The sequence below is a fragment of the Hyperolius riggenbachi genome, chromosome 12 (genome assembly GCF_040937935.1).
Source record: "Hyperolius riggenbachi isolate aHypRig1 chromosome 12, aHypRig1.pri, whole genome shotgun sequence".
Lineage (NCBI taxonomy): Eukaryota > Metazoa > Chordata > Amphibia > Anura > Hyperoliidae > Hyperolius > Hyperolius riggenbachi.
This window is the reverse complement of record NC_090657.1, coordinates 54,172,958-54,185,123: the sequence shown is the minus strand read 5'-3', so window position 1 is coordinate 54,185,123 and position 12,166 is coordinate 54,172,958.

Sequence of the window (12,166 nt, the reverse complement as noted above, 5' to 3'; positions counted from 1 at the left end):
ATTTAGAAAACCTGTAATGAAAAAAACCTCCCCTGGGGGGTACTCACCTTGGGTGGGGGAAGCCTCGGGATCCTAGTAAGGCTTCCTCCGTCCTCCTCGTTCCCACGGCGGCGGGCATAAAGCTACCTGAAAAGCGGGGATGTAAATAATTATCTTCCTGGCTCCAGCGCAGGCGCAGTATCGTCTCTCAGCTCGGAGATCGGCTATTTTTGCCAATCTCCGTGCGGAGAGCCAGAACAGCGCCCCCGCTGGAGCCAGGTAAGGTAAATAAATCACCACTTATCAGCGCTTGTCAGGGGACGATTGCCAGACACTTAAGGGGAGCCAGCGCTGGTCTGCCTGCAGCTACAGGGGAGGGGAAAGCCTCATTGGGACTCCCCCTCCAGAGGTGAGTACCCCCCAGGGAAATTTTTTTTTGTTACAGGTGCTCTTTAAAAGGTTTTTCGAGAGAAGCCTCTGGATCCTGAAGAAGGTTGTCTCATCCTCCTGACCCTCACCATAGCCGAGCACGGTCCCCTGGAACATATCTGACAAGAGCTTGTCAGATATGTCACATGGCTGCGCTCCTCTTCATGTAAGAGCACGGCCGTACAGTGCGAGTATAACTACACCTGTGCAGTAAGATGGAGTTGTTAGCTCGGTGTCGCTGCACCGGTGCACTCATTTTCATGCAAGTGCTGCACTTATGCGCTCGTGCATGAAGAGGGGCGGGACACGATCTTCAAGACGGCCCTGGGCGAATGTTTCCAGAAAGTGCGATCACTGCACATACAGATGGTATGTTTCTCAAGTGTGATCCCTGCCTCAGACAGTATTTACATTTATCACTGCGAAAAACATGCACATTTTTCCGCACACTTTTCTTTTACACATTTTCTCTTTAATGCAGCTAATGTAAGTGGATGAGAATTTGCATTGCATTTTACAGCATAAATGCGCACAATTTATGCTGCAAGATGTACTTTTTTCCCGCACATGCCAAAACATGAGCTCAATCTTTGCAATTATTAATCAAATGTGCGATGATTGCCTTTTATTAGATAATCCGAAAATGCGTGTCAGGAATATATTGAGGTGCTGATGATATTAGGAAATACAGGAACATATCTCTGTCATTTTCTGTCTGCTATATCTCACATGTGTATTCTGCTTTGAAGGGATGGTTATCTGGCTGTACTACATTTGCACTGAATTTCTCTGGAAGCAGGGGGCTGGGACATTAGCATACAGTTCCTCTGGACAGCCAGAAAACAGGTAATTAGGAAACACTTAATCAGACAGTTGCTTTGAAGCAGATCACACAGGACATCCTGCTGCAATGTGAAAGCCTTAATCAATTGTCACCTGTAACCTGGGGAGATTGGAGGTTAACAAAGTCTTTTGTTGTATAGGACACTGTTCACATGTGGATGTCAGATCTCTGGGAAATCAAATTATGTCTGAGGATGTTATTAAATCTAGCTTCCCCCCGTCCACACAGGCTTACAGCCTCCAGGCGTATTTCATAGTATAAAACCGCAGCTAGGATAGCCACAACTGGTAGTTCTTGGAGGTAGCTCACACGGCTAGAACTAACCTGGTTCCTGACCAGAAGTGCGTACCGCCCGCAACAACACCAGATCGATACGCTGGTACGTTTATTTCCCGTTTATTTTGGTAAGCAAAATCGCTTTGTGTGTTATCTTTGTACATTTTATCTCGTAACTATTTTTACTTTGTTTTTTTGTAATCTTTTTGTATATATTCAGTTCTGCACTGTTCTATGTTTTTTCTGGAATATTAAATTATTATTTAATAAGTTTGACTTCTGCCGTACTAAACTAACACTCATAGCCTAGAAGAGACTGAAGTGTAACCGTGTATAAGTTCATGCCTAATTGTACGCTTGAGCAACACTACCGTAGGAAATTGTAATTGCATTGTGTGTGGGGGCGTTTGTCATACGTTGGCCTAAGCGCGCAGCTGACCCAACGTACGAACAACGCCAGTGCGAGTAGCTAACAGTATCGTTCGGAACGACTGTTAGTGGGTCTTTGCTTCACGACAGTGTAAGATTGCAACTGTGTGTGTGTGTGGGTGCGTGGCGTTCCCGTATTTGGCCTAAGCGCAAAGCTGACCCAAATACGAAAACGCGGAGTGCGCGCTGAGGACTCGACAGCAGAGTGGAAGTGTCTAGCAACGCTAGTGGTGGCAGTGAGAGGTGTTTTGAGGGGTTCCAGCCTTGTTTGTAGCTTAAATAAGGCTGTTCCCCGCTTAATCTGGTCAAACCCGCAGTCGGGAACCGTATACGCAGGCGTGCCGCGGGCCGGTTCTTGACAATGCGTTTTTGCACATTCGCAATTTGCATGTGATTTTTAAGTGTGAATCCTCTGCCTATTTTTTTCTGGAAAACCATTGCTGAATTGTACAGTTTTAGATCTACTTAAAAGAAATCTTAAGTGATCTTAAAAAAATGATTTTAGCTTACCTGGGGCTTCTGCAGCCCACTGGAGTGCTCCTGTGCCCACGACGCCGGTCCAAGTCCCACCTCCAGCCACCAGCGGTGACCCCGGTTAAGTTGGCAGGCCACGTGCCTCCTCATCGCGCTCCCGGGAGCATTCTGCACATGTGCAGGGTGCGTGTGGTCGTGCATGCGCAATAGCCGCCAACTGCTGGTAACCGGCCAGTTTAGTGGTGATCACTGCTTGTGGTTGGAGGGGCTTGGACTGGTGGGCACAGGAGGACTCCATGGGTCCAGCAAAGTTAAAAGCATTATTTTTACGACTTACTGTAAGTGTCCCTTTAAACTAGTAATTGCAGCTGCTGCAGCCTGCAAAGACTATCAGATCTGTCTGAGCTCGCCCCAAATCCCTCCAACTTCTCAACCAGATGAAAACTTTACAGACTGACTGTCCCCACCTGCCCCAATCATAGCATGTGGGCGGGGCCAACAACTATCACAGTAGAACACAGCCGAGTACTGGCAAGCTACGCCCACTGGGTGGGGAAGAGCTAGATGCAGGCGTGGTTTAGTGAAAGGAACCCGTTTGCATGGACGGGTTGTTGACAGATCAGTGATCAGGGAAAGATGGCTCCCCCAGGAGTGTTACAGCTGCTGGCCCGGAGAGTGCTGAGTGTCGGGGTGAAGAGGAGGCTATGCTGGTGGCGGGGCATTCACCACGGCAGGTGAGGGGAATGGCAGTGCTCTAGTTGTCAGGATAGCACAGGAAACTTCTTTCACACTTTATTGCTCCATAGAAATAAGTTTGCTGAAGGAAGACTGGGTATGGGGGAATTGTGGCACAGAGAGTAGTGACAACTGGAAGATTAGGGTGGGTGTCACAGCCCAGGGAGGGTAAAGTTCACTAAATAAATCTGTCTTTTCCTACTGAAGTAATTAATGATGTGATAAACAAACAAACACAGAACATTTGTATAGCGCTTTTCTCCTGGCGGACTCAAAGCGCTGGAGCTGCAGCCACTAGGACGTGCTCTATAGGCAGTAACATTGTGTTAGGGAGTCTTGCCCAAGGTCTCCTACTGAGTAGGTACTGGTTTACTGAACAGGCAGAGCCTTTAACCAATACACTATCCAGCCACAATAACACCTGTGCTGGACTGTAAAGGTGGCCATACATACATCTGATTTTATTTATTTAATGGATCTGAGGTGAACTTTAACTCATTGCATAATTGTGTTCCTTTCCTATTGTTAATCGGGCATTCCTCAAGCCAAATACTTTTTTGTTTTAATACTCAAATTCCCTATAAACCACGCCCACAGGTTTTCAGAGAGCCTTGGCAGTAGCAAGGGCTCATGGGAGTTCAGTCTGGGCAGGAGGAGGAGGAGGTGTTATTAGCCATTGATTTCAGAGGGGAGGAGGGGGGTTAGGTTTTTTTCACAGGCTGAGTGCTCAAGATACAGATAAGCCTGCCTCTGTGTAATGTTTACAAACAACATGGCCGCTGTCATTGTATCACAGGAAGAAATAATCATATTCTATTAAAGCTGTTTGCAGCTAGATTTGCTGTGTAAACTATCTAAACTTTAGATAAGATATATAGCCAAGTTACTTGTTATAGTTAGTTTTTTTTATCTCGGATCCACTTTAAGTATTTATAAAGCACCGACATATTACACAGCGCTGTACAGAGTATATAGTCTTCTCACTAACTGTCCCTCAGAGGGTCTCACAATCTAATCCCTACCACAGTCCTATGTCTATGTATGTATCATGCAGTGCATGTATCATAGTCTAGGGCCAATTTTTAGGGTGAATCCAATAAAATTATCTGTATTTTTTTTTATGTGGGAGGAAACCTGAGTGCCCAGAGGAAACCCACACAGACACGGGAGAACATACAAACTCCCTGCAGATGTTGACCTGGCCAGGATTTGAACCAGGGACCCAGTGCTGCAAGGGAAGAGCACTAACCACTACACCATCATGCTGCCTACATGCCACACTGATTTGGTGGCCAATTGATCATCTGATTTGATGATTATCATCGAATCGGAGGAAATTTGGTGCCACAAAACATGTTCGATCGACGATGTGACCGATTTTGTGGTTGAAATTGGTTACATGTATTGATCGGACATGCTGCAAGATGTCAGGCAGACATGTTGGATCGGGTGAGCAGCAGTAAAGGCGTGCAATAATCGAGAACGACAAACGCAACGGTTACCCTTGGCTGTGGTCCCCCCAGTGCAAAATGTGCCCTGTGCAGTTATAATTTACCTGCCGCCACCCACCGCTGTCTCTGCGCTCCTTTCGGATTTGTGCCTCACGTGGTTGCCGGAGGGTTACGTTATAGGATGTGGGGCGCATGTGACTACACATGCTATAACACAAATCCATGGCAACCACGTGGGGAGAGAATCCGGAAGCAGTGCGGAGACAGCGTCGGATGGGGGGATATGTACATTAGGGAGACAGTGACTGGGGGCGATTAAGCTGTGTCCTGAGGCTGATTCCCGAAAGATTTCATGCTGAAATTGAATTGGGTATCGGCCTGCGGTTTATGGCACCCAACAGATTTGATCAGAGAGAGATCTGTCTCTTGGTCGATCTGCCTATATATCGTCTAATGTATGGGCATCTTAACCCCTCCTTCACACACATCACACCCCAGAAATGCAGACTTTCACCCAAATTTAAAGGCACTGAGTTATATCCAGCAAAAACATACCTGCGCCCTGAATCAGCTATACCTTAAACTATGTACACATTGAAAAGTTTTGTGGTTTCAAAATGATATTTTAGGTGGAAGTTTTTGTACAAGAGCTGTACAGACATGCTGCTGGGGTCCTAGCCAAAGATCATGTTGTGATTATGGAGGGGGTGTGAGGGGTGCACTGCTGCTGGAACTTCCCTCAGTGTGCTTATAGGACAGCGCACTGGATTACTAATGGTCAATTATTGCTGAATTTTGGAACTTTCCATCTGCCACCCCCAATTGCATCACTTTGTCCCTTACATGACACAACCAGGGATGGGATACAGGCCTTAATAGCCCAAGGGACAGATGCTGAAGTGAAAATAAAAAAAATTAGTATCTCCAGGTGGGAGGTTTTAAATAGTGTGCTGTTGGGGGGAGGCGGGGAAGTGGGTTTGAGTGATCGTCATTAAAGAAAACCAGAGATCTGTCCCCTTACAAAGATTTTTTTACTTACCCGTTGCTTTCTCCAGCCCCATAAGCATGGATGCATCCCTTGCCGTCCTCCCTCAGTCTTCCATTTAGCCGTGATCAGCCCTGGTAACAGGCTCAGTCGGGTCCAGTCTGGGTATTCTGCGCATGCGCGGACCTTCTGCACATGTGCAGAAGACCCCGGCTGATGCCACTGAGCCAGATACCCGGGCTAATTATTATTATTTTATTTATATAGAGCCAACATCTTCCGTAGCGCTGCACATACAGTGGTTTGCAAAATTATTCGGCCCCCTTGAAGTTTTCCACATTTTGTCATATTACTGCCACAAACATGAATTCATTTTATTGGAATTCCACATGAAAGACCAATATAAAGTGGTGTACACGTGAGAAGTGGAACCAAATCATACATGATTCCAAACATTTAAAAAAACAAAACTGCAAAGTGGGGTGTGCGTAATTATTCAGCCCCCTGAGTCAATACTTTGTAGAACCACCTTTTGCTGCAATTACAGCTGCCAGTCTTTTACAGTATGTCTCTACCAGCTTTGCACATCTAGAGACTGAAATCCTTGCCCATTCTTCTTTGCAAAACAGCTCCAGCTCGGTTAGCATTTGTGAACAGCAGTTTTCAGATCTTGCCACAGATTCTCGATTGGATTTAGATCTGGACTTTGACAGGGCCATTCTAACACATGGATATGTTTTGTTTTAAACCATTCCATTGTTGCCCTGGCTTTATGTTTAGGGTCGTTGTCCTGCTGAAAGGTGAACCTCCGCCCAAGTCTCAAGTCTTTTGCAGTCTCCGAGAGGTTTTCTTCCAAGTTTGCCCTGTATTTGGCTCCATCCATCTTCCCATCAACTCTGACCAGCTTCCCTGTCCCTGCTGAAGAGAAGCACCCCCAGAGCATGATGCTGCCACCACCATATTTGACAGTGGGGATGGTGTGTTCCGAGTGATGTGCAGAGTGTTAGTTTTGCATTTTGGCCAAAAAGTTCCATTTTGGTCTCATCTGATCAGAGCACCTTTTTCCACATGTTTGCTGTGTCCCCAACATGTCTTGTGGCAAACTGCAAATGGGACTTCTTATGCTTTTCTGTTAACAATGGCTTTCTTCTTGCCACTCTTCCATAAAGGCCAACTTTGTGCAGTGCACGACTAATAGTTGTCCTATGGACAGATTCCCCCACCTGAGCTGTAGATTTCTGCAGCTCGTCCAGAGTCACCATGGGCCTCTTGACTGCATTTCTGATCAGTGCTTTCCTTGTTCCGCCTGTGAGTTTAGGTGGAGGTGTGAACTCTTCAAAGTGAGGGGGGAATCATTTACCTTCTGGTCATAGTGTCCTTATGTTATCTCAAAATGGATCTTCTGTTATTTGCATTTTGAGATAACGTGTTACTGTTGCTTAAAGGGAACCATAGATCAAGGAGAAAAAGAAGTTATACATACCTGGGGCTTCCTCCAGCCCCATACGCGCTGATCGATCCTCCAGCCGCCGTCCTCCGCTGCTTGCAGCTACGAGAACCGGGTCCCTGCTCTGCCGTCAGTCGGAGCCAGTCTAAGCGTAAGGTAAGCAGGGGCGCTACAATGGGGATAGCAGCCATAGCGTTGCTATGGGGCCCTGCGGCAGCCCTACGTCACAGGAGGCCCGCAGCTGCCTGAGAGGACTTTTTTTTCTTTTATTATACTGCTGGGCGGCCCGGGCCCCCCTGCCCCTCACCTCGGCGGGCCCCCCTCCTTTTACGAGCCGTGGGAGGTGCGGCATATTCAGCAGGCTCCGGCGGGGTACTCAGAAGCTAGAGGTTCAGCTGCCTCCCGGGCTACTGTCTCCTCTGTATGCCGCGTGCACTGCTTCCTGGTTTGCGCGCGGCACACAGAGGAGACACCGTAGCCTGGGGGCAGCTGAACCTCTAGCTTCTGATTACCCCGCCGGACTCGGAGACTGCTGAATATGCTGCACCTCCCGCGCTCGTAAAAGGAGGGGGACCCGGACCCCAGGTGAGGCAGGGGGGATAGGAGTCGGGCCCCTACTCCACTAAACCACGCACCCACCCACCCAAGCGCCCGCCTAAACGACCAACCACCCGCCTAAGCACCTAAGCACCCAGTCAGCTGCCTAAGCACCCACCCAGCTGCCTAAGCAAAGCACCCACCCCCCTAAGCTCCCACCCACCTAAGCACCCGCCCACTCACCCAGCTGCCTAAGCACCCACCCAGCCACTCACCCAGCTGCCTAAGCACCCACCCCCCAGCTGCCTAAGCACCCACAAACCCACCCCCCAGCTGCCTAAGCACCCTCCCACCCACCCAGCTGCCTAAGCACCCTCTCACCCACCCAGCTGCTTAAGCAAATACCCACCTACCCAGCTGCCTAAGCACCCAGCTGCCTAAGCACCCGCCAACCTAGCTGCCCACCCGCCTAACCGGCCAGCTGCCTAACCCGCCCACCCAGCTGCCTAACCCGCCCACCCAGCTGCCTAAGCACCCACTCAGCTGCCTAAGCACCCTCCCGCCCACTCAGCTGCCTAAGCATCCTCCCACCCACCCAGCTGCCTAAGCACTCACCCGCCTAAGCAACCACCCACCCACTCAGCTGCCTAACCGCCCACCCAGCTGCCTAACCGCCCACCTGCCTAAAAGCCACCTAGCCGCCCACCCACCCAGCCGCCTAACCACCCACTCACCCGGCCACCTAACCGCCCACCTGGCTACAAAACCGCCCGCCTGCCCACCCGGCTACCTAACTGCCCACCCAGCTACCTAACTGCCCACCCTTCCACCCAGCTACCTATCTGCCTACCCTGCCACCTAGATACCTATCTACCTACCCTCCCACCCAGCTACCTAACTGCCTACCCAGTGCAGTGCCTGCACCGCAAATAGCGTGCCAGCCTGCCCAACCACCCTCCCTCCAGGTAATTAATGTTAGCCCACTATAGACCTGGCTACATATACTTCACTTTATGGGGAAATCTGGCGACAATCTGATTGCATTTTGTTTGGGAAATTTGGCGACCATCTGGTTGCATTTTGTGGGAAATCTGCCCACAATCTGGTTGCATTTTGTTGGGAAATCTGCCCACAATCTGGTTGCAATTTGTGGGGAAATCTGCCGACAATCTGGTTGCATATTGTGTGGAAATCTGCCGACAATCTGGTTGCATTTTGTGGGGAAATCCGATTTCCCCACAAAATGTTTGGGTGGGAGGTCCGAGGTCCGTGGGGTTGGAAGGCCGGGGGAGGGGCCCATAATTTTTTTTTTTTTGCCATGGGGCCCAGTCATTTCTAGCTACGCCCCTGAAGGTAAGTGCGCTGTTTGCGTATCTCTACAGCAGTGTATGTAGAGATACGTAGAGGGCGCAATTCTCTAGTGTAGCCCGACTCCGATGACATCAGTGACGGGAGCCGATTCTTGTAGATGCAGACAGCGGAGGACGGCGGCGTGAGATCGATCAGCGCGTATGGGGCTGGAGGAAGCCCCAGGTATGTATAACTTATTTTTCTTTGTGCCATCTCTGGTTCCCTTTAAAATATAAAAAAACTTTCCACAATCCTGTTGGCACTGTACAGTAAAAAATTTAATTAGGAGACCTATTTTAGAAAAAAAAGGGTTTACATATATATTTGGGGTACTAACTATTTTTAGGCAATTTTTTTTTATTTTTGGATGTTACAACCCTCTTTAAACAGTACTTCCTGTATAAAAGACAGAGCTGTCATGTTAGGATCTATTATGATGCAGGATTGGGGGGTCTCGGGGTTCCGAAAACTTCCAAAGCTCTTCAGAAACCTCCACCTGCGTTGCCGCGGCACACCCACAGCTAGGCAGTGACCGTGACTGCCGAGCTGGGGACAGGGTGCGGAGAGCCGTGGTAGAACGTTAAAAAAAAAACATGATTGTCCACGCCCCATCGTTCATTTTTGCGTTCCGTGATTGTGGAAGAAGAATCAGGATGATCGTTTGTTGGCGCAGATTACCAGATCCATCTTTCAGTGGGTACTTACAGAGCTTGACATGACAGGCTCTGTATTATATACTGGACGTAAGGTTTAAAGGGAACGTCAGCACTTTAAAAATAAAAACCCCACTTACCTGGGTCTTCCTCCAGCCCCCTGCATCTGTCCTGTGCCCTCCGCTAGAGATGCCGGCTTCCAGGTTGGCTTCTCCTGTGCTCCAGCATGCGGCTCACTGGTCGTGCTGATGTGGGTACAGGATGGCTGGCAGGGGCTGGAGGAAGCCCCAGGTAAGTGGATTTTTGGGGATTTTCAACAAGCTCGGATGTGTCCTTTAAAGAGAAACTTTAGCCACCTACTTACCTCGGGAGGGGGAAGCCTCAGGAACCTTTTGAGGCTTCCCCCATCCTCCAAAGTTTTAGGCGGGTTTCACACTAACTGGTGGTATTAGAGCATTGCTGTGCAGTGCAGGCTTTCTAGCGCTCACTTCTTGTGGTCGAAAATCAAATTGCATGGAAGTGTATTACAAAAATATGCTTCCACACATGCCCAGCAACGCGTTGTTGCGGTGAATCGGGCACTTCCAGCAGAGCACATCACACTGCGTGAGGTATGAAAAGCTCCATAGGCTTTCATTGGCATAGCATTGGCCTGCGGTAAAATAGGACTACGTAATGCACCAGTGTGCAAGGGGCCTCAGGGATCTAGCGCTGGCAGCCCTCCGACACAGGTGACCTGGGTTCAAATCTCCGCTCTGCCCAGGAGCGGACAGGCCAGGGAGGAAGGGGGGCAATCTCACCCAAGGCCGCCTTTCATTGTGATTTAGGTTCGGTCTTGTGTATTCAGGTTTGTTGTAAGGCAATGTGAAACACTATGCTAGCTGATAAAAGTGCAAGTAGAGGGCAGGCAAGCTGGTAAATTTGCACAGCATGATGCAGAGCTTGCCTGGAGGGTCCATGGGAAAATATCTGTCTGGTCTCTCCCCTATAGGGGCCCATACACCTAATGAATTTCCTGCCGATATACAGCAGATTCGATCACTGTGATCGAATCTGCTGTGAAAACGTTGCGCAAACGCTGACAGAACGATCGATTTCCGTCCAAAATCGATTGTTCCCGTCGATCCATCTGTGTGAAAGATTTTGCTCGATCGCCGGCGGGTTGGGAGTGCGTCGATAGTGGCGTTCGAATGTCCGACCGACGCTAGCGGCAATAAATTATCTTCAAAAAGAATCCAGAGAGCCACCTATTAAAGATTGTGCAACTAAAGATAGGAGCCAGGAACAGACCACAGTATAAATTGTTTACAAAACATTCAATTGCTGTCTCATGCACATATACAAATTTTATTGCCGCCTTAGCTGCTTAATGCTTGATCACAACACATTAAAACCACAGACACTTAAAGGGGAACTGAAGAGAGAGGTATATGGAGGCTGTCATGTTTATTTCCTTTTAGACAATACCAGTTTCCTGGCAGCCCTGCTGATCCTCTGCCTCTAATACTATTAGCCATAGCCCCTGAACAAGCATGCAGCAGATCAGGTGTTTCAGTGGTTCAGACTTAGAGGTCTGATCTGACAAGACTAGCTGCATGCTTGTTTCTGGTTTTATTCAGATACTACTGCAGAGAAATAGACCAGCAGGGCTGCCAGGCAACTGGTATTGATTAAAAGGAAATAAACATGACAGCCTCCATATACCTCTCTCTTCAGTTCCCCTTTAAAATCACTACCTGGCCAGGCGCGCTCGCTATTTATAAGAGGGGGACCCGACCCATGCATACATGCAGCGTAATCACCCAGCCTCAGCCTATGCAAAAAACGCTCTGCACCGCATGAGTCAATTGGGTCCTCAACCCACCACCACAACACCCTGCACGCTGTGCGCCGTTGGTTCAAACTGCACACTCTCAGCACGGTATATGGATCCTCATGGTAATGGCTCAATACGGAAGTCCGCTCTGAAGAATCCGGTTTTTGATTAACATGTAGTCATCTGCCTCTCATGACACACATTGGTTTGGCTATTAGGCTGACTTTGCATGGCATGTATTGTCACTACGTGAATTGATATACTTGCACATTCAGATGGCGGACTCCAGTCCGCTTTGACTTCCCGACCTGCAGTGCACTGGGTCACTTGATGACGCAGACATTTCTGGTACCACCGTCTTCAAAAACGGATCTCCGGCTGAGGCCTCTTTACTGTTGTAGATACAACTTGGGATCCCGGCTGTGTGGAGTATCGCTCAGCGTGCCGGCGTATGCACGTGGGAGGCCAGCGCGAGCACTCCTGCGGTAGCCACGCCTACCGACGCGTTTCGCCCCGCCCACGGGGCTTTCTCAAGGTAGTGAATGACAATAGGTCTGAACATCACTCCTCTTATGCTCAATCACTCATGCTCCGCCTCCAGCTTGTATTCTCCATGACAACAAATGCCTCCATTTTGTACATTTCCTGGTAACGGTAGAGATGACTGATGGCAGGGAGAGATGTATTAAATTTTATACTCATTCATTATGTTCCATTTTCTCTTAAAGTTATCTTGCAAAAAAATAGGCACTGGTTAGTGT